The sequence below is a fragment of the Artibeus jamaicensis genome, unplaced genomic scaffold (genome assembly GCF_021234435.1).
Source record: "Artibeus jamaicensis isolate MK-2021 breed Jamaican fruit bat unplaced genomic scaffold, CSHL_Jam_final contig_467, whole genome shotgun sequence".
Classification (NCBI taxonomy): Eukaryota; Metazoa; Chordata; class Mammalia; order Chiroptera; family Phyllostomidae; genus Artibeus; species Artibeus jamaicensis.
The window spans coordinates 8,587,326-8,612,174 of NW_026521845.1; the positions used below are offsets into that span (position 1 = coordinate 8,587,326).

The 24,849-nt window shown below is 44.9% G+C and overlaps 1 protein-coding gene across 12 annotated transcripts in view; it reads right to left on the minus strand.

The window, feature by feature from the left end:
- The window catches only part of ESRRG (estrogen related receptor gamma), a 507,715-nt gene that overhangs the window by 389,452 nt on the left and 93,414 nt on the right, over positions 1-24,849 (minus strand). For 2 of the 12 annotated variants that reach the window (XM_037142715.2, XM_053667341.1), the window contains exon 1: positions 3,587-3,823. The exons of the other annotated variants lie outside the window; for them this stretch is intronic. The gene's annotated coding sequence lies outside the window, so the exon portion shown is untranslated. Of the gene's footprint in view, positions 1-3,586; positions 3,824-24,849 lie in introns of those variants that run through there. 12 annotated transcript variants of the gene reach the window in all.

Consider the following 24,849-nt stretch of genomic DNA (forward strand, 5'->3'; position numbering starts at 1 on the left):
GGAGAATGCCTATCAAAACGGCTTCAGACTAAACTAAACGGGAAAATAAATGGGCATGAAGAGCAAGAAGCCTCACTGGCACTGGTGGGGTTCCTGTGTTTCTGTCCCACTCACCTGATGGTCTGGAGTCCCCTGCTGCCCCCCAGCTGTGCCCTTTTCACTGGAGTTGGAACAACTGCACGTCCTCCATGTGACCAGAAAGGCAAAGGTTGTAGGTGGAGTCTTTCTTGCCTGCGTAAGCAAAACTGCCTACTGTTTGCATTTAATTCTTGTCTAAAAACTGAGAAGTGGGCAATTCCTGTCAATAAGACAAAACTGGACTTCGGACATACCTTTTTCTTCAAAAAGATTTCTAGATTTACCGAATGTATCATCCCTTCTCTAGTTAAAATCATCAACCAATAGGTGAAAATAGGATTTCTAAGACAGCACCAATCAAAGAGCTCAATCCAAATTTTTGATAACAGGTATACACAAGTATGTGTTTAAATACAGTGCTGGATTTCCTTTATTCAAGTTTCCATTCTGATGTGTACTCACTATTCATGAGTGCCCAACAACAGTGATGGGCCACACTTTCCTTCACAGCCAGAGAAAGAAAAGTATGTTCCTGAAGCTTTCTGCTTCCAGGCAGTCCACCCTGATTTCCACAGGCTTCCACTTATGCCTCACCAGTACATACTTACAGAAAGAACATTTTCCACTGGACAGAGCTGGTGAGAAGAAAGTTCTTCTCTATCAGTCATCACCAGGATGTTTGCCAGTTTCCTGAAATTTACCTTCTGAGAAGGGTGATTTGGAGCTGGTCTAGGTGGATGAAGTTCGCATACGTACATGGGGTTGGGCAGAGATCCCAAGCCATTCTAATGACTCTGAGTTCAGACACAGACAATTAACAAGCTCCTTAAATACCTAATCTACAGCAAGAGCTCTCTATCATAGAATTGTACACTTCACACTTATATAATTTTATGAACCAATGTCACCCCAGTACATTTAATAAAATATAAGAAAAACCTCTGTTGTATCCAGCAATCTCCTAAAGTGATCTGAATTCACAAAAGAATGTCATCAGACATTTTCCAACATGGGTCTAATTCAGGGGTCAAACCATCTAGATTCAGCCACTGGTACCAGCAAAGAGCATGACTTGATGTTTCTAGAACAGCAGATGTTCCCCAATATGCAGCCCCACCCAGAGCACGGGTGATTTGCAGCCTGAATTAGTGAGTCCTGTTGTTAAAGCTGAATGATAACACCCCTTACCCAAATTGCAAAAATTTTTAAAAATTAAAGGTTACAATAATAGGCATTTAAAAATAATCAAAGCAAGCAACGTATGACTCCCATTATAGCATTCTTTTAATGTCTGGCACGTTGTGCCACTTTCTACCAGAAAGTTTGGTAAAAATGGTGAATTGCATGTACTATTATTTCACACGATCCTGCACAGAGCACCAGGCAGGTGCTCTGCCACCTGAGCCGATGTGAGAAGCAGGGCTCTGGTTTCAGAGTTTTGACTGTCCTCAGCGAAGCGCTCCTGAATCCCGGGGGTTACGTGGTTGCTGGGATCATCCATCATCACCAAAACTCACTTCTCAGCAAACAGTCATTGGGAACCTACTCTGGGCGAAGCCCTGGGCATGCAAAGGTGAACAGGACAAAGTTCCTGCCTTCACAGGGCTACATCCCTCATGGGGCCTGGCAACCAATGAATCTGTGAGTGTCTACCTAGTAGGGAATTATAGGAGAGAATAGGACAGGACAGGATAGGACAGAACAGGACATGCTTCTGAAGATCGAACAGCAGAGAACGGATGGAGAATGTGCTGGAGCCCTGGCCATGGGAGCGCCCAGCAGGCCCCTGTGACCAGGAATCCCCTCTGGCCCCAAAGCAAACTATCAACTCACACAAAGCAGAAATAGACCAAGAAAGGCGATGTTTAGATAAGTGCTGTATTTGTGGCACTAAAGCACTCCCTATGTTTCTCATGGGTACAAATCACATTTCCCAAGTTCCACTTCATTCCATCATTAAAATACACTGAGGCTGAGAACTTCACCCCTAACTTTGTCCGGACAGGGTGTGAGCACGCGGCTGACCAAGGCTAAAGGGCCGTACAGCGTTGCCGGGTGGATTTTTCAGACCCGACGCTCAGCCTAAACCACACTCAGTGTTTAAGTTCCCAAGCTGTCGGCTTTGGGACGCCCCTGAGCGATACTTAACTACTTGTGACAAGAGATTCTAAAAGCTTTCTCAAAGTCTTATGCACTAATGGAAAAGCCTCTTACATATTTTATAAAACTAAACAAACATCAGAGTTAACAGTCAAATGCAACCTGTTTTGTCTAAACGCCACAGAGCCTTGTCAGTGTGGAAATCGCTCCTGCTGGTTCTATTTAAGCAAATAATGCAAAAGTCCTGAATCAGGAGGGGAACAAAAGATCATAAGCTTCCTAAGGGTAAACACCCGACTATTTCACATCTTTATTTCGCCGGTGCCCAAGACAGCTCCTGACACTAGTGAGTGGACAAGAGATGTTTACTGAAACTAGTGGGAAAGAGCATTCCAAGACTTTTAACCACACAAAACAATCAGCTTTTGCTGATTTTTCCCTTTCAACATTCTGAGCGGCCTCCAAAGTTAAATTGCAACCGAAGAGAAAAAAAAAACCCCACATATACAGATATATGATTCCACTGTAAGCATGTGCTACACCAGACTTCCTAGAACGCTTGAGCACTGACATGTTAAAGGGGCATGCAGGCCCCAAGTACACCATTCCGGTCAAGGATGATGGCCATGGTAGTGATAACAAGGTTCTGAGCACATCCCAAGCACAGTGTTGGATGCTTCCAGACACTCTGCCCTCCTCACTTCATTCAGCAGGTCACTGAGGGTGGTGCCCCCTCCATCAAAGAGGTTTTCCGACCGCCATACCTGATGGCACCACTGTGTGGTCCTTCTCACTCGTCCCTTGCTTTATCACCTGCCTGCTACTCTGCATACTTATTTGTTGTTATTTCTCTGACCCAGCTCTGCCTACTAGAATGCAAGTTCCATGAGAGCAGGGACATTCCACTCGTCCCTCTTCAAGCTTTAGCAAGAAGTAAAACTCAATAAATAGTTGATGAATGAATGAATGCATGGATGATCTCATGCGCCCTTTAAAACAACTCTGCAAAGTAGGACATTTGGCCCAAAGAAATGGCACCTGTATTTCTGTACCTTCCCCACTGTCTTCTTGATATTTCATGTTGATACATGTTGAGTAAACAGGCCACCCCCTCCCCGCTCCTCTGCCTACCTTTCCTTGACAGAACCAGTCTCCAGTCTCTCTCCTACTGGCACGTTCTCAGAGGAAGGCAATGAGCCAAGGCCACACAGATCAATCATTTCCTGTGTTATTGCTACATAAATTATTTGCCACCCCAGAAGGAAATGTTATAGCGCTTTGGCCTTTTGGGACAGAGATGGTCAGGGTGACCTGTCATCTCTGAGTCAGCCGAGGCCTCCCTGGTGGCAGCCTGGACCTGGCCCCAGGCAGGGACCGGAACCCGAGGAGTGGATTTCAGAGAACTCACCCAGAGATGAGGACGGCACAGCCAAGGGGAGGGAGATGGAGTTTCCACTACTGCAGTCTTGCCCATTTATATCCAAGACCCTCCACCTGGGAGGTACCCTGTGGAATGACTCACTCCTGGCTACATTTGCGCTTCAGAAAAGATGGGGTAGGGATTGCGCTCATTCTGGCTCCTGGTTCATGATGATCTCACTCCGGCTCCTGGTCCATAATGATGAGAGTCAGCCTGAGTTATAGCCTACAGGAGATTTTCAGTTACTTCTTTCAGAAAAATGGACATTGAACTTCCTTAGATTTTAAATTCCATCTCCAGGTCAATATCGCTTTTTCTCCAATACATTTTCTATTCCATGAGTATGACGGATGAAAACAGACGCCACTGTTTTAATTGCGCTAATAAAATGAATCATCTCTTTCATGGGCATTTTACTCCCTGTAAAGATTTTTTTCTTAAATCTGTAAGTGCATTTCTGAGAGTTTTTAAATGTAAGCGCCTCTCTGGGCTTGCTCACTGCATCCCGCATAGGAGGCTATTTCAATGGATCTTTGAAGTGAGTTACACCCCTCAGAGGGCTGGGGATGGGCCATGGAGTCACCCACTTCAATGCCACCAGCTCAAATTTAGTCCAGACTTTTGGAAATGGGAAAAAAACGATCACTGTCACTCACCATTGTTTGGCTCACTTTCGTAGAAATGAGTTAGCACCCCCCACCCAGTACCGGTTCTAGGTATCCAGTCCCAGATACCAGCTTCATTGAGGGCTTTACACAGGATCCCCCTCGCGCAGGGATGCAGGAACAGGAAAAAGATGCATACAACACACCCATGTACACACACACATGCACTTCCTAAATGGACATGCGTGTATATAAACACACGTGCCCACAGACACACACATCCTTGTACAACTATTTGGACTGAACTTGCCCATGAGGGATGATGAGCAATATATTTTAACCATTTATTTGATGACAGTCAATTCAGTGCAAAGTGTTCTACAGCATAAGCATGTTTCCAACCCCCTGTGGTCGGCTGTTGAGGGGCAGGCCTTCTACAGCCGGCGGAGAGCCCCCTCCCAAGCCAGCCTTGCCCTTCACCTTGATGAGACAGGAGACAGCATTCAGCGCTCGTCTTCAGGGATGTCAATCTGGACGCTTTTAGAAAGACTTGCCTGCACTTACAGATCAAAGGCAACTGCGATGGCTCCTCAGAAACACACCTCTGCTCCGGGCCCAGGGGACTGGATGGCTGCCCCTCCTCCCCTCGCCTCCCCTCCCCACCCCACTGTGTCAGCACAACCTGCCCCTCTACCCTCTTCTCACACCTGAATTCGTCACTGTGCCCATCATCACTAGCCCCCACAGGATGCCACCTCCTCACTGTCCCTGCCTGATGTGCCCCTGCCATTCGTTCTCCGTACGATGTCCGGAGCATCTCTGAAGTGTCACTGTGCCGGTTACAACCCCTCCCTGGCTCCCCGTGGCTTCAAAACAGGGTCCAAACTCCTTACTCTGGCCTCCTTTTCCACATTCACACCACAGAAACCAGCCACAGGCCCCCCTCATTCCTGCAATGCCTCCAGTGGCCAGGTATGGGCGCCTGCCTTCCCCATGTTCCCAGCTACCACTGAATCACCCCTTCAGACTCAGAATAGCTGTCATTTCTTCTGAGCACTATGTCCTGGTTCTCCCAAGTTCTGGGTTGGATGCTGTTCTTATAACCTTACCATGTCACTTGCCACACCATATGAGAGAGTATCCTCTTTAGGAGGCAGAGTCTTGTTCACTGTTGGATTCCTGGCCACTACTATGATATCTAGAATTTATTTTGATGCTGAGGTCAGAATTTGAAAATGGCATACAAGCATCTTCTCTCTGCGTGTAAGACAGAGAACAACAGAAATGGAGAAGGGACGGGGGACTCGACCCACAGCCAGGATTCAAAGGGTGGGCCAATAAGGACGATCAGACAACGGCCTGTTGAGGAAGGCTTTCAGGTACAGTTTTTTAAGGGGCAGTTTATCCTGTCCTTGAAAGAAAAGAAGGAAATGAGAAGGAACCAGTGGATAAGGAGAAGATAGAATATCTTTTTGAAAAGACAACTGGAGGGAGAAGTGATAAGGAGTAAAGGAGACAAAGGAACAGAGGTAGGAAGCAGGGAGAGATGAGATTAGAGAAGAGAAGGTGGCTGACCAAGAGGCAGGTAAGTCCGTCCAAGGGGAGAGAAAAGTTAAATCAAAAGAAACACACAGATAAACTGGAAGTGAAAAGGAAGAGTCAGGAAGTAAAGGAGAACAATGTAATATGGTAATTTGCACATGGAAGGGGCCTTACTTTACAGCTGAATAAATAAAGGATGGAGAGTTGGAAAACAGTCAAAGGATCTCTAAAAAAGTTAAAGTATTTGAACCTGGATTTCCATCTACCATGTAATAAATTTATTATACCCTGCAGGTGCTGCCGCCTCCGCAAAACACTGCTTTATATTAATAGGAAGAGTGCAGTGTGATAGGTCTAAAAGCTGATATCGTAATAGGGTGCAGCCTAGAGGGGGACCCCAAACAGGGACTTGGAATGGGGTCCAGAACTCAAGGTGTCCAGTAAATATTAGGATGTCTTTACCCCTTACCCCCACAGGTGTGAGTTGGGAGAACACATGGAGCAGGAATGTGCAGAGCTGGTTTGCATAGCAACAGCTTTGCAGCTAACCTCTAGCATGGTCATTAACATACCTATAACCTTTAACTGGTTTCATAGATACATTAAATAGCTGTGGCCATGCTTTGAGCCAGAGAGAAGGAAGTGACTTCCACCCAAGACGTAACTGGGGCCCCCCCCCCAGCCTGCGTGGGAGCTTGGAGATGATTGGCTCCATGCCATGGGGCCACACCTGCCCAGACCCACTATGGCAGCCCAGTAAAGCTGGAAGGATATGGCAGTGCTGGCAGGTGTAGCCGATTGTGGGAGGAGTCGGAAATGGGGCTGCAGAGGAAGATTGGCGTGGGGATTTAAACCCAGATGTGGCAGCCATTGAGAGAACCATGTGGCTTTGGCAGAGTGGAGACCCTCTCGCAGCTTTGCAGCGGAGAACCACGTGGCTTGATCCTGGCCGACAACACAGCTGATGGTGTTGGGAGCCTGAATCTATTCTTTTCCTGAGACATGGTACCCCAGACTAGGGCAGAGGGAGAAGGAAACACTGTGTGCATCTGTGAGTATCCTAAAGGACTTTGATATTTTAATGAAGACATTAGGTCACTACTTTAAGTCCGTATAGCTTTAAATAAACATTTCCTTTCCTTTTCACAAATCTCTAGCATTGAGAGACTTCTTTCCTCTGGCAGCAGACAATGTGAACCTAGTGGGGGTCCTTTTGGTAATAGTCTATCGCACCCCCCTTTGGACTTGCCCTGTGTTCTGTTACAGTTACCATTCATTCATCCATTTGTTTACTCATTCAGCATTTACTAAGCGCTCTCAGTGAACCAGACACCATATTTGGTGTGAAGGATCTGACTGGAAGCCATATCACCCATGTCCCCCCAGGAGACTGCACAAGAAATCTCTAAATATTTTTTTCAAGTTGGAAAGAATCTCCTACTTTTTACTGCACAACCTCTGTAGTCTGTGGAGAAAAAAAAAATGTGAATCAAAATGAATTGTATGGCTTGGCCAACAGCCACAGTAGACCGGGCGTTTTTCTCAATAGAATCAGATGCCCCTTTGGAATGGACCAGCAAATCATAAAAATGCCAAAAAACATGGAGGAGAGAAACATTACAAGTGCTAACAGCAAAATACTAAGGACAGACATAATTAAAGAGAGAAAGGCGTCATAAATGCAGGGCACTTTAAAGTCCCTTTCTCATTGGGCTACAGGGCAGTTCAACTCCCAGTCCCATTAAACTCATTCAGAATTGATTCCCTGGGTGTAATGAGACCCTCCTGACAGCACCAAACACTTGGCCTCTCAGGAGCTCCTTCAAGGCGGCAGCAGAGCCTGCCCCCAGCGGGATATTTAAGCAGAGAACCTGCAGGCACTTCACTGGGCAGAAACCCGGACTCATGGTCAGTGACCTTCCCCCTGCACCCTGTCCCCACCCCCCAATCCTCAGGAGAAGCATGAACAGCTTCTCTTTGCTGTTCATGAAGAGGCAGAAGGAAGGAGACTCCTCAGATGCAGATTTCAGCCACAGGGTCCCAACGAATCCCCAACTGTGAGGTTTTCTGGCTCTGAATGTCATAGGGTGATACTTTATTACAGGTTTCCTGTACCAAATAAACCGTAGCATTTTATTTTGGGGTGACAAGTCATAGCCACCTATGTAATTGAAATAAAAGGGAGAATTTATAGGATTTCCCCACGGAGATCATCTTTCCTTATGTATTTCGGAGGGTTCCAAATAGAGAGCAGCTTACTTAACAAAAGGACGGAGGAGTTCCAAATGCATTTCATCATCGCCACTGCCCTCCTCCCCTAGACGGGACCGGGCAAACTGGAGGGACATGTACTGTGAGTCCCTGGGGCATCTCAGAAACCCAAATTACTACAATACCATTTTCGTGGGCCCCATTAACCTTGAGAGCACTGTGAAGGTCATCCGTTTGCCAGGCTAAACAGCTCTCAGCAATTTCTCTAAAAATGTAACAGCTTTCACACACGCTCATTTTTCCCCCTTCTTTAATCACTAAAGGTATTTGGGTGAAAACAGGATCTTTGTTTCCTAAGAACTGATCCCCTTGCCTCTTGCTCCTGCTGCTGCTCAAGGAGGTAATTTTACCCTCGCAGAGAACTGTGACTTCGTGCCGAAGCAGCTAACCTCTTAGGAAACGAAGGCCCTGTTTTGTCACAATTGTTTAATAAATTGCCCACACACACGCACACACATGGCTAAACTAAAATGTAAAATAGATGATTTTATCTGAAGACTGGACAGGATTGCTGTCTATAACTCCCTGTGTATAATTCTCTACTTAAAGCTACAGGAAAAGTTAGGACAGAAAAAACGAAAGAAACCACAAATGAACTTTCAAATCTTAACCACATGCTTCTTCTACGCCTTTGCCACTGCTGTTTTGCAGCCAGTGTGGGACAGTTGTGATCTTATTCCTCCACTCTACTACCCTCATTTCGCTGGGTGGTTATCAGTCTAAAAATAGGTTTTGAAAATGGCACATTTTATCTAAACATGACTTCACTTTGGCAGATAGGAAGCCACTTAAAATGTTTTCTATTATTCCATTATCCCTACCTAATGTAGCATTTTGTCCGGATTTTACTATTCACATTATCGCAGTTAGGAATTCGTGCTCTGTGGGTTTAGTCTCAGCAGGGCACACCTGTGACTGGATCCCCACTCCCTCCGTGAGAGGTCAGTAGAAGTACTCCCTGACACAGCACAAAATGGAATTCCAGAGCTGATAAACCCCAAGTTATAGGACAAAGAAAATGATCTAAACCGTTGAAACTGTCAGGCCAGTTCCCCAACCCCCCAGACTGCTAACGACCCAGTCCGGCCACTTTCCCACCCACTGGCCTGCCAATGACTCAGTTGTCCCGACTGGCATGGGAGCCCGAGGCTCCATCCAAACGCCCCCCCACCCAGCACAAGAGACACCTGGGGCCAGAGTAGCCGCAGGCCACACTCACCTGGAACAGCCTGCCCTCTACCTAACCCAGCTGTCCAGGCTCACATCCTGAGGCACCGCCTGGAAGAACAAGAGACTAACCCCTCCCCCAGCCCCTCACTAACCCCACACTTTTTCTTTTAAAAACCCTACTCTTGCCTTCCCTCCAGCTCAAGTCAACTCCTGACTCAGCCTTACTTGGCTATAAATGCAGCAGCAAATAAAGGCACTCGGATCAGATTATCCAGTTCCTCCTGCCTCTGTTTCTCGAGGATTTCTAACAAATGTGTTTTGACAAATTTATATATTTTATAAAAACTATATGAGAAAATTATATTATGGCCATTTAGAGAGCCCAGGAGATATCCGGCCTTTGAAGCATATTCTAGAAAAGGCAATCAAACGTGGACACTCACATTTGCACGGTTCATTTGACCCGCCCCCTGCCATGGGCAACTACCTATAATTGTTCGTGGTGCCCCCCCGTGGCTGGGTGCAACTATCAGAAAAGCCAAGGATGTGCCCTGCGCTCTTGTAGGAACTGTTCAGTTGTCTCAGTTGGACTAACTCTAAACGAATAACCATGGAGAGACATTTCACTGGAATCCCATGGAAGAGAAGACAAGACATAGCCTCTAGGTGAGGGAAGGCAGAATTTCAACCAAGCACCCAACCGATCTGGCGTGGGGCTAGGTGCTCTGTCCCCACTCCGAGGAGATCCACGCTGAGGGACATGCCAGCCTAGAGACTGTCCACTCTAGTAGGCGTGCGTCAAAGACAGAGGCACCTTTCTGCTCCATCAGAGACAATTCTGGCCATACGCACCAAAGCGAACCTCGAGGTGTTGTGGGGCTAGCACCCTCCACAAGGTGCACCTTGATTTAATGGAGAAATAAAAGTGATATAAGGTCATACGCTCAGACCTTCATAAAGAGCATGCAGGCTCCCTATACTTTAATAGTCCCCAAGCTGCTTCTTAACTTGGAGTGAAACAATTTTCCCAACGTCTACCAAAATGGCTCAATTAATTTGCTCCCTTAAATAATATCAAACTGCCCTCTCTCTCAAGTCTTAGTAGAAGTGTTTTTCTTCTGTTCTCTTTTTATGTTAAATTTCTAAAGATGTTGAGTACGGAGATAGTGCTCACTTCCCAGTGACCAGAAGGAACCCTCCCACAGGGGCAAAGCCTTTTCTAATTTGATCACTGACTTTAGGGACACTCTGCAAGGACCCAGTGCCAGTGTCTGAAAAGGAGCCAAGTCAGTGGCATCAGACTGCCTTGGGCAGCAAGAAGCAGCCTTGGTACCACGCTACGGCTTCATTATCAATTCCTTCATTCGATAAAAGTTTTCTGAGCAGCTACTGTGTCTCAGGTTCATTGTTCCAGGCAGGGGGCAGCAGTTTTAAATAGGTAGTCGGTGTAGATGTTACTGAATGGGAAACATGTGAGGACAGTGTTGAGTTACGAGAAGGATTCATCCCAAGGACATGTAAAAGAGTATTTCAAATAGAGGAACCAGCCACAAGCAAGGCCCTGGGGCAGGAGCAGGCCTGGAAACAAAAGTCAGAGGAATGCCAAACAAGGCCCCCGGGGGAGAGGGGGACACTCCCAGGTCAGGTTTCTCGGACCCTGAAAATCCTGAGACCCTGCGGAAAATGGAGGACCGAAACCAACCGCATTTTGAACAGCGTGAATAAGCAGACTTACAATTTAAAATCTTGGACTTCAGAAGTCATCTGCTTGTGAAAAGTGAATGTTGCAGCACTGAGAGCTTAGCCCAGTTCAGCTCGTACCAACAGCCATTCACAACGAATCTCCACTAGCTCCCAGCCGAGCTCAAATCTCTACCTTGTAAGGCATTTAACACCGATATTTTATTTTTTAAAGAGAGACAGTGTCTACACATTCAGTACTAGTCCTTTTAAGACAGGATCTTCCCTAAGGTTCTGTAAGCTTGAGTAAGTTCTAGATTCTCTTTCCTAGCTTTTAACTTTAAGCAGTTAAGTGATATACATTTACCCATATAACGACATCCTCACTGTATCAGCATCTATGGCAGCCAGGCCTCATGAAGGCCTAAAATGACCCTTGTCCCCTGGTACCCACATCTTTGTGTGAGTGGTGAATAAATAGTAAATGAGGGCTGCCCTGTGTGACCACTGTACCATGTCTGAAAGGGACCGTGTGTGACTTCCTAGGTCATAAAGGACATTGCAGCCCCCCACGCCACAAAGATACACACCTGGGAAGAACCACCTTGTCAGCTTAGTGACCACCTGGAAGGTGGGTCATCTGGCCCCATCCAAGTCTTCTGTTGGCTACAGTGCTGGCCAACCTTCAAGTCCAAGTCCAACTTGCTGGCGACAGAAAACCTCAGCCGTAACGCCAATCCAAAACTCCCCTACAAGGTCACACCTCAATTTTCAAACCACAGACACCACCAGAGAGAATAAGTCCTTATCACTGTTTGAAGCCAGTAAGTTTGGGTGCTATTTGTTACTTACCAGTAATTCAGTAAGAGACGTCGGGTTGGGTGGGGTAGGACAAAATGGTGGCTGAACCACAACCTGGAAGAGACGGCTGACGTCATACCAGAAAGCCGAAAGGGCGGGCTTTGCCAAAACGGATATCCGCACAGCACCCTGAGGCCGAGGAGAACCACCAATGATATATTGTCGCTTTGTTCAAAGGGGACCAATCCCCAGCTCCGACAAAGAGAGCCAACCAAAATAAAATGCCACCACATTCCCTGCTTGGGCGTGACTTCTTTAGCCCCTCACTTTGTGAACCAAAGAATCTTGCCCGGGTGCACAAACCCCAGTAAAGCTCTATACTGCCTAACTTTGTGGCTGATTGGCATTTCTTCCTTGGTAAAGACTGAGAAAACCTTCAACAGATCACTTATGTTTTCTATCATTCAAATGTTCTAGTGCTCTTCAGTTAGCTACTGCTTAAATTTATTTTTTTAATCAAACAATCTGAACTCAACACAAATCTGTAATAACATCAACACCGACAGATAAAACCATATCGAGAAGGTAAAAATGTATACTGTCATTGGACTTAAGTGCCACATTTAAAAAGTAATGATAGAGAGATAGAGAATGCTGGACAATGCATGGACAGTAGAGTGGACATGGTCAGGGAACATTCAGGAGGCAACCAGTGAATGCATAGACAAGTGGAATAACTGGCGATTCTCTCTCTCTCCCTTCCTCTGTCTCGCTCCAAAAAATCAATCAATAAAGACATTTTTAGACATGGGCATGAAGAATAATTCTGCCACTTACTAGCTCAGTAAATTAACTACTTAAACTGATGAAGCCTCAGTTTCTCAATCTGCAAAACAGGGAAGATAATATTTAGCTCAGATTGTTGAGAAGATTAAGTAAGATAATATGTACAAGTAATTTCATTCACCAAACATCCATTTCTCTTCTATTAAAATGAATCTGCATCATGTTTGTTTTGAAAAGGTAAATACTGTAAAGATAATTAGTGTGTGTGTAAGTTTCATTTGCTTGTTTCATGACTAATATAAATACTAGCATTTCAAGCCTAATAGTCGAGCTAACCAAAACTTGGAGATTTTATAATCAGTAATTCATGTTATTACCCACTGCAATGCCATTTATAATTTTGAAAGGGCAAATAGATAAGTAAATACTTCACAGAATCAGATAGGCTATTATATTTGATCAGATGTGAGACTCATTTTTAATCTGCTTGTTTTGATCATAAAAATGACCTCAATGACCATATGGCACATGACTATTCATATGGTTAGACCAAAAATGTAAAAAATGCGAAGTTATCATTAATTTTAATAACACCGTTAACTGAATTGTAAACTACAATTTGGAAATATGGTTTAACTCACAGTGAATACTCATAATTATATTAATCATAATCTCACGAATGAATAAATTATTGTCCATGGGGTTAAAAGAAACAAGAAATTAACACCACAATCTTGACCCTGATTTCCACGATATTTACCAACATCCAGTATAATTAAATTCGGTCTGTGTACCAGGCATTGCTAAAAGTGCTGGAGGCACAAGAAGTCAACGGAACCTGTCCCTGCTCCCAAAAAGCTTGCTTAACGTCTTTAGTGATTTCTACCAAGTAGAATTGATGGACGATGACGTCCATTGTGTTTTATTTATCCTGTGTGTTTACACAGGTTTGTTGTGTAACTTCTTTACACAAGTTTTAGAGGGGGGTAAAAGCAAAGCACAATGGATTAATGACCAAATCTATAATGAAGTAAACAGTACCCAGTCCAAGACTTTCCCCAATATAGGAAACCGTGGCCATAAGCGTATCATCTATTGTTCCGAAAGAAAGCAGACTGCGCTGGTTTAAGAAGTTCATCTGTATAAATATACGAACCAACTGATTTACTCTGAAGACATCTGTGTATTCCCATGAACACTGTTGCCTGATGATTTAGATACAGTGATTGTGAAGTGAGAATAATATTTTGGTATCTTGCGGCCATCCTAAATGGTACATGACTTTAAAATTACAGACCTAAAAATAGCAAAATAAACTCCTGACTTTTTATACCAAGGACACCTGGCAGCTTCTCAAGTTTCCTCCCATTTTTGTGTCTGACGAAATGCATTTTGTTAAGAACAACAGCTCCACTTTTATTCATGAAAAGCTCTATTACTGTCAGCCAGAATTTGAAACTGATGTTAAGATAACTCCATGTTGTAACAAAGGGGGGCGGGGCCATGCATAGAGGGGCGGGGCAGTGGGCAGGGGGCGGGGCAGCTGGTACACATTGTGATCTGATGTCTTATTTTCAGAAGACTTTTCAAAATCCTGAAAATGAGTGACTGCCTGGTAACTTTCTCCAAGGATCCGAAACTGAAAACAGTTCATACCCAACTTCCTTCTTTTAAAGATTCCAGAAAGTTCCTCAGATTCCACACGGTTTAAGAGTGGAATAAGCCATTACTGGAAATGAAGTTTTAAATCCAAGTCTGGTGCCCTTGCCCCATTATGCTAAAATCGCTACGGGTCTGCACGCAAAAACAATGAGCTCAGCACATCAAATCAATACAAATTTCTATCCCCATTTGCTTGGCATTTGCAGGTAAGCCCTCCACAGTAACAGGAAACACTTAGGACTTCATCCAGGCTAAAGAGATGCAGAAGGACTAGTTCTGAAACATCTTCCTTCTGGACATGTCAATGCCAACCAATGAGAAAGTTCTGTGTTTATTATATTTAACTCAGAAGATAATTTCACATCTGTAATAGCCTAAATTCTCAGTCAGTGTATTTGGATGGAAACAAAGCTGGCTCTTCAATGACTCTTCTGACACTTAGAAAAAAAATTTAATAAAAGGTCCAAACCACTACTCTTCTACATCAAAATTCTCTTTTTTTCTATGCATTTATAAGGCAGGTAGCCTACACAGATTCATAGAAAAAGTACTCTTTAACTTACTTTTAACTTGTCAAATTCAGAGACAGAAAACTCATTACCATTTAAATCACAGTGGTCTTTATTGATGGATATTTTATATCCAAGTATGTTATAACTTGTTTTCAACAGAGCACCAACTAATAATTAGGGATAGAATTGGCTTGCTCTCAAAGCCCAGAAACTATTGTTTAACTCACATAGCTGAGTCCAGTTTGAATCTGAATGGCTTTGAAGCCATAAAATTCTGTCCACTTGGCTTATTATCAATCAGACTTTTGTTCACTGCAATACAGTGCAGAAAAATAAACACATGCACAATATTCAGCATGATTTATCACGCTAAGAATAAATTTATAAATCACTTTAACACAGGTTAAAAAGTAGAATATAAATAAATGATATAACAATTAATTTGATAAAGACCCATGGTGTTTATTTAATATTATTGATGATATACCTGTCTGAGTGATTAATATATACAATGTAAATTTATTCTGTTAATAATATCATTGGTAATTTAACTTATTCATTTTCAGAATATAATATACATATATAATGTAAAGAAAACTCACAGAATATGTGGAGCCAATTCTGCAGTATGGTTTCCTTGGAAGTTGCTTAATAACGATGATAGATTTTAACTATTTAATAAACTGAACTGTGTTCAAAGTAATTTTTAAAACTGCCATGCTTTTTTATTTATTGTAATTAGCGATAAAGGCTAACTTCCCCACAACTCTTGCTAAATCTTATCACCAGTTTAAGTCTTCTAATAACTATGGTAATTCTATGTGATTTAAGGCTTTAAGAAGCCCATCAAGATTTTTCTTTAGATCTTTAAAAGGGCTGTAATGAGTTCAGAGTTGATAGAGATCAAATTCACAGGACGCTCACAAAAAGAGCACAAGGGATATTTCACTGCCCCTTATACACACACGTACAGTATTCTCGCTGCATTAGAATGCCCAACCATTCCCCAAAGTTCACCCTTGAATGTGACTTCGCCATTTCTCTGCAAGTTATGGGGGGGAAAGTTGAGAGAGCATAAACATATGGTCTCAGTTAAAAATTTTAAAGATGTTTTTCCATGCTACCATGTAATTGCTAACTCAGTCATTTTAGTCACTCCTTCCAAAGGGGGAAGAGGGGAAGGAAAGGAATACAAAGCCAACGGCATATTCATTACAAACTCTGGAACTCGGTTCTCGTGCAACTGGGTAACTCAAGGACATTTTCCTTATCTTCAGCTCAGGGCCTGAAAATATCAGCACTCATAAGGATTATTGTCAAAAACCATTTATGACTTTCTTTCAGAGGATTAGGAAGTGAAACACTTCAGTCTTGTAAATATGTTTATGGAGGAAGTCTCCACAAAACTCTTTCCCTCCCTGTTCTATTTTTAGGTGACTTTCTTTGACGAAACCAGGCTTTCTAAGCCTATCAAGGAAGTTTTTACTTGGATTTCCTTCTTTCTGCCTTCTGCCCACCCTCCCTCCCTCCATCCATCCCTTCCTTCCTTCTTTCCTCCCTTCCATCCTGTCTGCATTCACTTTATCTGTACAAGCATTTACCATGCACCAAACACTGTTCTAGGTGCTGTGGGGTCAGGGGTTGAATAAGAAACAAAGTGTCCCAACCCAATCACAGTACTGAGGTGGCAACAGATACAGAGGAAGAAAATGTGATGAGGGATCTATTGTGTGTTCAAGAGAGGAGCCCTGATAAAAACCACAGGGATGGTACCCAGGAGAGTCAGAAATCTCGGGTCTTCTGCCCTGAGGGTCTAGTCCCTCATCACAGTCCCATCTCTAATCTACTGTGCTCAAATATGTCTGAAGGAACCAGACACTCAGACAAATGGCGACCATACGGGAACAGCAAACCCAGCACAGCAGACATTAAAATCTTCACCACCGCCACCACTGATACTCTTTAATTCCCTGAGCCTGACAGCCACAGTGTAATATGGACAGGATAAGTCTCGTTACCTCCATTTTACACAAAACTACCTCGAAACTCAGCACGTTGCAAAGGGGTTGTTCAAGGTTAAAAAGCTGAATAGTTGACCTGAGGTTTTGAGTCGCTGATTCCAAATGCAGAGCTCTTCCCATACATGATGTTATGTCTCCACGGTCAGAACACGTCCTCGGAGAAGGGACAGAGTGACTGCCTCCAAACCCTCGCCTCCCGGGACTGTGCTTGGACACCTGCAGGATGGGGTCTCAGGTCTCAACGGGCGGGAGAGTTTTCCTCAGAGTTGCATAAGAAGCGCACTCACTGTCTATCCTTAGAGGGCATGTTCTCTCCAGCCAGGCCAGGGCTGCCTGGGACCGTCAGAGCTCTCGGAGTGGGGAGAAGGAGGACAAGTACCTGCAAGGATTTGAACCCTGAAGGTAGCACAGACATCTGTGACCAGTTGCCATGAGAGACAGCACCCTAACTTCCACCTCCGGAGATGTTACGGGTCTCAGGTGATTAATCAGGGACATAACCCTTGATTTATCACAAGTCCACACCTCCTAGGTTTGCGACTGTGGCTGAGTTGAAACAAATCCTACTTCCATCTGCAGGAAAGAGACTTGCTGAGACAGACCAGTGCACCCCAGGTAACTGCTGGCTAAAGGAACACCTTCCCACCAGACACGGAGAGTGTGTTTCAGGACTGAGAAACTCAAGAACACCCTTCTAAAATTTTGGCCAGAGACATTAAGGACCAGGGTTTTGTCACCTGATTCGAATATATTTGGGAGAATTATCTTGCATGTATCCAAACTTTTGTCTGGAAGCAGTTAAAACATCCACCTTCTTCGCGTGGTTAGAGACACACTTTCCATCTCAATGTATCTCCTACTCAGTTCCATCTCGGGAATCTCACCCTGATTCCTTGTTACCAAAATGCTCCCTGGCCAAGTCACTCTGATACAAATTCTACACGCTTAAAACGAAACACTACCCTCTCTTACAGCACCTAGCACCCTGCAGGGGTCACCGGGGATACTGTGTACTGGTTGCCTTATGCCTGAAAGGTGTGATCTTGACGATCGCTCTTTCAAATTCATTCCACAGGATGGCAGGTGCCGCACACGTGGCAGAAACTGGCCTCAATGGACGCAGCTCCTTCAGTGATCACAGGCTTTGGGGCTTTCAAATCTTCCAAAGGCATAGCCTCAAGCAACTCAGCTAAGCCCACTATTGTGTTTGACTTGAAAAATAAAAAATAAGAAATAAAAAATAAGTGGCGGAGCCCTGGCTGGTGTAGCTCAGTGGATTGAGCGTGGGCCTGCGAACCAGACAATCGCAGTTCGATTCCCAGTCAGGGCACATTCCTGGGTTGCAGGCCAGTTCCCTGCAGGCCAATTCCCAGCAGGGGACGCATGAAAGGCAACCATACATTGATGTTTCTCTCCCTCTCTCCTTCCCTTCCCCTCTAAAGATAAATAAAATTTAAAAAAAATAATAAGTGGCGGGCTACAAAACAAAGGTAAACTCGCCATTGCTTCGAGACACTCTGCCAGCACGTCGGTTCTCTGTCTGTGGCTCCTGGTGCCTGGCATGAACAAACTCTTCCCATCGGAAAGTTGCTTAAGGAATCTCTGCGTGCCAGATACATCCATGTGTCTCGTGAGTACACCCCACTGAGTACAGGCTTCAGATTTTAAATTGCTCCAACTTACACTCAGAGTATAAACATCAGACCAACCATAGGGATGTTTTTATTTATGGGGCACAAATGGAGAGATTTCACTGTAGGGGCAAACGTGAGCAAATCAGAAGAGCAGAGATGATCCCAGGCAGCCCAGAATGAGAGGGGCAGATGTAGTCATTAACACAGTTTCCGATGAATAAATACACCCTTTTGTATTATTTTGATATGTGCCTGTTCTTGCATGCTGTGCCACTTTGGCAAAGGAGACCCAATATCTGTATCTGAAAACGACTGTTAATCACGTTTTTGAGCAACGTATTTTAGCGAAGGACAAAAACACTCCCAAATGCAGCTGGAAAGCGAAAGAGAGCAAAGGAGCCACCCTGCAGCCCAACAACTCAGTGTGGGAACGGTGTCGTTGCCCACGCATCTCTGAACCCCGGCTGGTGTGTAAACTCATCAGAAAGGAGGCGGCTGGCTCTGATTACCACTGTGATCTGGGGGTGCATTTACCCTTCGATCGGAAATCTGTTCAAATGAACTCGCCCCCATCTCTGCCACCCGGCAGGCGAAGTGCTGACAATGGTCCTCATAAAGAACGGACCGCTGTCAGAGATTATCTTCTCATTCAAGCGCACGGAATGAAAGGCAGAGATACAACTTAACGCCACATTCGGCCCCGTGAACAGAAGCCATTGAATGACTGCCTTAAGACACTAAGAGAGTTTGAGGAAAATAGCCAGAGACCAGGGAAACAATGACCTTGAGTGCAAAATTATGGGAAATAAGATTAAGCTAGGTGGGGAGTAGAGACAGGGAAGCCGAGGTCGGGAAGAGGGGAGAGAGAAAAATTTGATTTTATTCTTTATAGTATCAGCCCCCTTACCTACATCCTTAGAGACAGAGTAAACCTGAAAATGCCTTTGATTTCTGATAGCGAGGTTTTAGCACCAGTAGTGAAAATTGTCACTGGCCATGGCCTGCAAATACCAGCAGCCACATTAAATAATTAGATCTATCGATGATTTCAAGATCCGCCCGCCCCCCCCAGACAGCACCGGTTCCACATGACCTGCTTACTATGCAAATACTTACATACGTGCAAAGCTGTGTTATTATAGTGCCATTTCCCAGCAGTGTACGTGGTCTGCTGAGAAAATGATACACGGCCTATTTCTTAAGAAACAAAAAAGTGGAAGTGACATTGAATGCTGGCCTTCCAAATCTATCTCTCTTGATTTTGGGGTTTCTTTGGAACATAAAAGAAAGTCCCCACGGAAGTCCCAGATCTCTGGGATTCAGTAAAGAGGTTTGCAGGTGGGCCCTACAAGCAAGCCGGCCTTCTCAGGGCCTACCTGAGAGTGGGGAATATAGTCAATGGTGTGGAGGTCACTGGGTACAGGGCCGGGGGGTGGGCTTGGGGCGGCGGTGGGGACCACTCTATAGAGCACATGGTTTTCAAGTTACTTTGCTGTGCATCTGAAACTGATGCGGAATATTACTGAATGTAAACTGTGATTTACAAAAGAAAATAAGAAATATATTTTAAAAATTGTGAAATCAGCTGAATCTTTTCACTGCCTCCTTAGGGCAGGGAGGCAAGCGGCTGAATTCTCATGTGCAACCCTGCTCCCTCCAGACACAAGGCCATGGGTGGGTGTCTCCACGCAAAGCACTTTGCTAGATCCTCTCCCAAGGGGTCTGCTATCTTCACCCCTCATTTTAGGTAAGATGGGAGTTTACCTTCTCTCCTGGCTTTTGGCTATGTGTGCGTGAACAAGAGGGACACAATCAGCATCCTCTGATGTAAGTAACAAAAGCAACGATCCAGTGGAACGATGGAGGCCCCAAACCTCCCGTGCATAAAATTTAAGGAAAGAGGCTCACAGTCCCAACTCACTATCTTGGGAGCAGTCACGGGCGCACATCTGCCTTGACGGCATTTGAAACAGGCCGTCATCTGACAGCGCTGGCAGAGCCTCGGTTCGAGTCACCGAGTGCGAGAAGCTGACGCCAACTCTGGCAACGTAGAAAAGACAAGCTTATAGGTTACATTTAGGCTACGTCTCTCTCCTTCCCTCCGCAGTGTCTGAAGCTCCTTCCCCCACTCCTGACTGATGCCCTCCGTGTGGGGTGTCCTGGCAGAGGACAGTGATGTCCCCCCGCCAGGGAGCTCTGTGATAGACGGTGACCAAAAGACAGGGCTCCTCATCATGCCCCTTTCTCTGAATTCTTGCACACATCAGCACTAGATCCTTGGGACTTCTATTTGTTTGCTGGGTGACCATAATAAAGTACACGCTGGGCAGCTTCAACAACAGACAGGTCCTGTGTGGGTTCTAGAGGCTAGAAGTCCGAAATCAAGGAGTCGACGGGGCTGGTTCCTTTGGGAGGCTGAGAGGCACGCGCCTGTCCCAGGCTCCGGCCTTGGCCTGTCGATGGCTGTCTCCTGCCTGAGGTTCTTCACGTCGTCTTTCCTCTGAGCATGCTCGCCTCTGGGTCCAAGCTTCCCTTGTATAAGGGCACCAGTCCACTGGATTAGGGCCCACGCTGACACCCTCATTCTAACTTAATGACTTCTGTGAAGATCCTGTCTTCAAATGAGGTCACATGCTGAGGTGCTAGTGGTCAGAACCCCTACCGATATCTATACCTACATCGCTATATATATTTCCAGGGGGCATACTTCAATCGATACCAGTACTATTATTATATACTAAGAAAAAGATGGGCAGCTAAGGTGAACATAGACCAGCAAGTTATCTAAGCACGTACAACTTCAGAATGCCAAAGGAGAACTTGAAGAACACAGTACATTAATAGCAAAAACATAAAGGTTAAAGAACTGGCCTGATGTTGAATGGCAATTATGCTCAGCTTGGCAAATAATATAAAGTTGTATAACTTTTTAATTTGCTTCTGTGTCCACAGACATTTTCATGATTTATCTCAACATATTCCAACTTTTTGAAGGCCAAGCATTCTACAGTCTCTGAGGAACCAGAGCTCCTTAAGAAGCTGCTCTGCTAGGTAACTTCAGACTCTCAGGAGAGAGCAGTGAAGTCAGACGGCTTACCCCTGAGCTGGGACATTAGGCCCTTTATGTACTTTTACTTCCAAACAGAAGAGGGGGATGACTCAGCGCATGTTGTAGCAACATTAAGGACCTGAAAGTGGCAGGTGAGCTCACTTTCATTGGTGGAAGGGCCAGGCAGTGTTACTTTAATATCACCGCCTGAAAGAGTGACCTCCACGTCCCTCCGCCCGGCTGGCTACTGGCTCCTTGTCTCACCTCACACTGTCCAAAGAAGTGGCAGAACGGTGAGCTCCAGGATGGAGGGGGTGGAGATAATGTGGAGGTCATGTAAATGAAAGCCAATCAGCAAAGTGAGAGGGAAAATGTATGGATCAATTACAGCAGAGGCTCCTTTAAGTGAATGACCCTTGATGGAGGAGCACCAGGAAAAGGCCGAAGGGCACTTCACCTCCTTTCTCTTCCTTCTTGCATCTCCTTTGAGAATTCCTTTGGCCTTTGTTTCTTTCCCCCCCTTTCCCCCCCTTCCAAAATAAAATTTAGTTTTGTGACTGCTGTGGGTGTTTGGGTTCTTATTTTAATTTATTTTAAAGTTGGATTTAAATTTGGAACCTGCACAAGACTTTTGACATTTATTTCTGGGGGTGTTTTCTGAAGCTTGATGAAGTGGGTGTTGATTGACAGGCAGGTTGCTATGGAAATAGCTGTCACTGCAGAGACTAAGGCTTTATTTTGTACTCTTCCTTTGTCAGGCAAAGGCTTGTGGGATATTTTAAAAATAGTCTAAGTGCCCCAGAATTAATAGGAAATGGTTCCGAGAGTCTTTTCTAACATACCTATCAGAACCTGCAATTGTTCCCATTCTGTACCCTCTGCTCTGCATCTGTGGCCATGACTTTCTGCTTTAAAACAAGGGCTTCCCAACACTGTTTTCTCTCATTGGTTACTTGTTCTTCCACAATACTGGCCCCCTAGGAGTTGTGCAGGCAAGGAGAGTGAAATAATGGAAAGCACTGAATAGTCTTTCCAAAGGGATTCCCACCGACAACGATCACGCACGTGGACAGCCTGCCAGCTCCACACTCGGGTTTCGTGAACTGGGCGCGCTCTCCGTCCCAGGCCTTTAAAGAGAAGATTCAGGAGATGAGAAAGTGCATGTACGATGTGCAAAGGGAGTACATTTGCTACCTGTTGACAGGCTGCAAATCAGTAAGTGATGGAGGGTGTTCCCTTGGTAATGTGAGGGTGTTGCCTACAGCGCTGAGCAGCTGGGACAGAAGACCCTGCAAGGACGCACAAGTCAGAAGCGTCTTATTCCAGAACCGCAGACATGGGCGGTCCCGGCGACCAGCTCTGCAGTTGTCCATCCCTCGGAGGCAGGTCTTTGCGTGCTCTCTCCACTGCCACTCCTGCCCGTGGAGGGGGAAAGGCCCCGCTTCACAGTGGAAGTCACCCGTGCACAAAGGGGAAAGCGCATCACGTAATAAAGACAACTCGCTCAGCCTCACTGTCAGTAAGAATAAATAAAAGTGTCATTATTCCTATGCTGTCGGACAGAACCACGTTGGAGTAAACATCAGACACAACACACTTCATCTGGATCCTTCCTTATAAGGTCCCTGGAGAAAAAGAGGGTCTACAGAAGTCAAAGTAAAGGGGGGATCACCTATTCCACTCTGTGCTGTGTTCACTACCAGGACGTTCCTGCTTATTTTCTTGAAAGTTGTAGATAAAAGGGAAATTAGTTAATTCACAGCCTGGTCCCTTCCTAAGTCTACTATTTTAGTAGGCACATCACCTAACTGTGCCTCAGGTTTTCTCACCCGCTTGGTTTGAGGTAACAAGAGTGTCTATCCCATAGTTTTCTTGAAAATGTTAATTAAAACTATTAAATTATGCTATATATCATGCTATATAAATATTAGTTGACGCTTAGAGGAATAAATGAAAGAATATAATTAGCCTGAAGTCAGTTGAAGTCAAGTTTTGCTGCTAAACAAGTTTGGGGCCAAATTTATAAAATACATAGAAAATTGAAACCAAAACTTCTTTTACATTTCTGAATTATACATAACAGATTTTGGATTTGAACTAACGACCTGACATTTGTGAGCCAAACTCTGTTATGGAAATAGGATTATTCAATTTCCCTCCAGCCTGTTTGCATTTTGACTGAATTCTTCTCATTTCACTTTCCATCCTGGTCTGACACCCTAATTTTTTAATCATCCCCCCATTGCTCTTTTTTTGAAAACCCACTAAAGTGTCCACACTCTTCAGCCAGGTTCTCTAGAATTACAGGAAGATCAACATTCAAAACTTTGATGAAAAGGATCATTCTGTCCTGACATCCTCCTCCCCTGGTCTTCCTGTGTCCACTCAATCCACCCTCTACTCAGTGGCGAGTAATCTTTTAAATGTGAAAATTGAGATGAGTCATCACTCTGCTGAAATCTTTCAATGTGCCTCCTGATTCTACGCAACACAGATCAAACTTTCTAACACAGAGCACAGAACCTTGCATGATGGGATCCCAGCGTTTCCAGCCTCACCTTCCCACTCAGCGACCTGACCTTTTCACTTCTCCCATGAATGCATGCCGAGTCTCCAGCCCGCTGTTGCTACACGTGCATCACAGTGTCACACAATGACACACTTTAACTGAGTCCCTTCGCCTGCCCTGACTTTTGAAGCCAGCACGCTGGGGACAGCAAGGAGCACAGACTCTCTCCAAAGGGTGTGCCAGAAATGTCATGAATAGCGGTGCTCCACAGACTGTTCCACCAAAGCAGCAGACACTGAAGGAAAATGGAAAGCCGCCACCCACCACCGTGAAAGTTGGGGAACGGTTCAGAGGTCTTGTTTCTAAGGTAAAGTGGACAATTGTTCTCTGTGGTTCTCAGGAAAGAACCCTACACACTTTTGGACTCAGGTTGGAGACAACCCTCTGCTTTCCACCTCACTTTATTAACCAACCCAGAGAGACCTAGCATTTAAACAGGTACCTCCAGCACTGCCGAGGGATTAGAGTTTGGCCAGTGAGCTCTTGCTTTAGAATTTTAGCAAAGAAAATTTCAGAGGGAGGACTTAGAGCCATAGAATTTTCCTCCATTTCTGAAATAGGCTTTTTAAAAAAGATTTTATTTATTTATCTTTAGAGGGGAAGAAAAGGAGAGAGGGAGAGAAACATCAACGTATGGTTGCCTTTCAGGCGTCCCCTGCTGGGAACTGGCCTGTAGGGAACCGGCCTGCAACCCAGGCATGTGCCCTGCCTGGGAATCGAACCTCGATTGTCTGGTTCGCAGGCCCGCACTCAGTCCACTGAGCTACACCAGCCAGGGCCTTGTTTTTTGTTCTTCTTTTGTTTTTAATGTGTTGATGAGGTTTGCTTTCACACGCCGATGCCTGAACAGCCCTAACAAGTATCTTACAAGCATATCCGAGGACGTAAGGATAAAAATAGTGAAAGCGAAACAATGCTTAGTGCGCTCAGAGTAACAGAAAGGATGGCC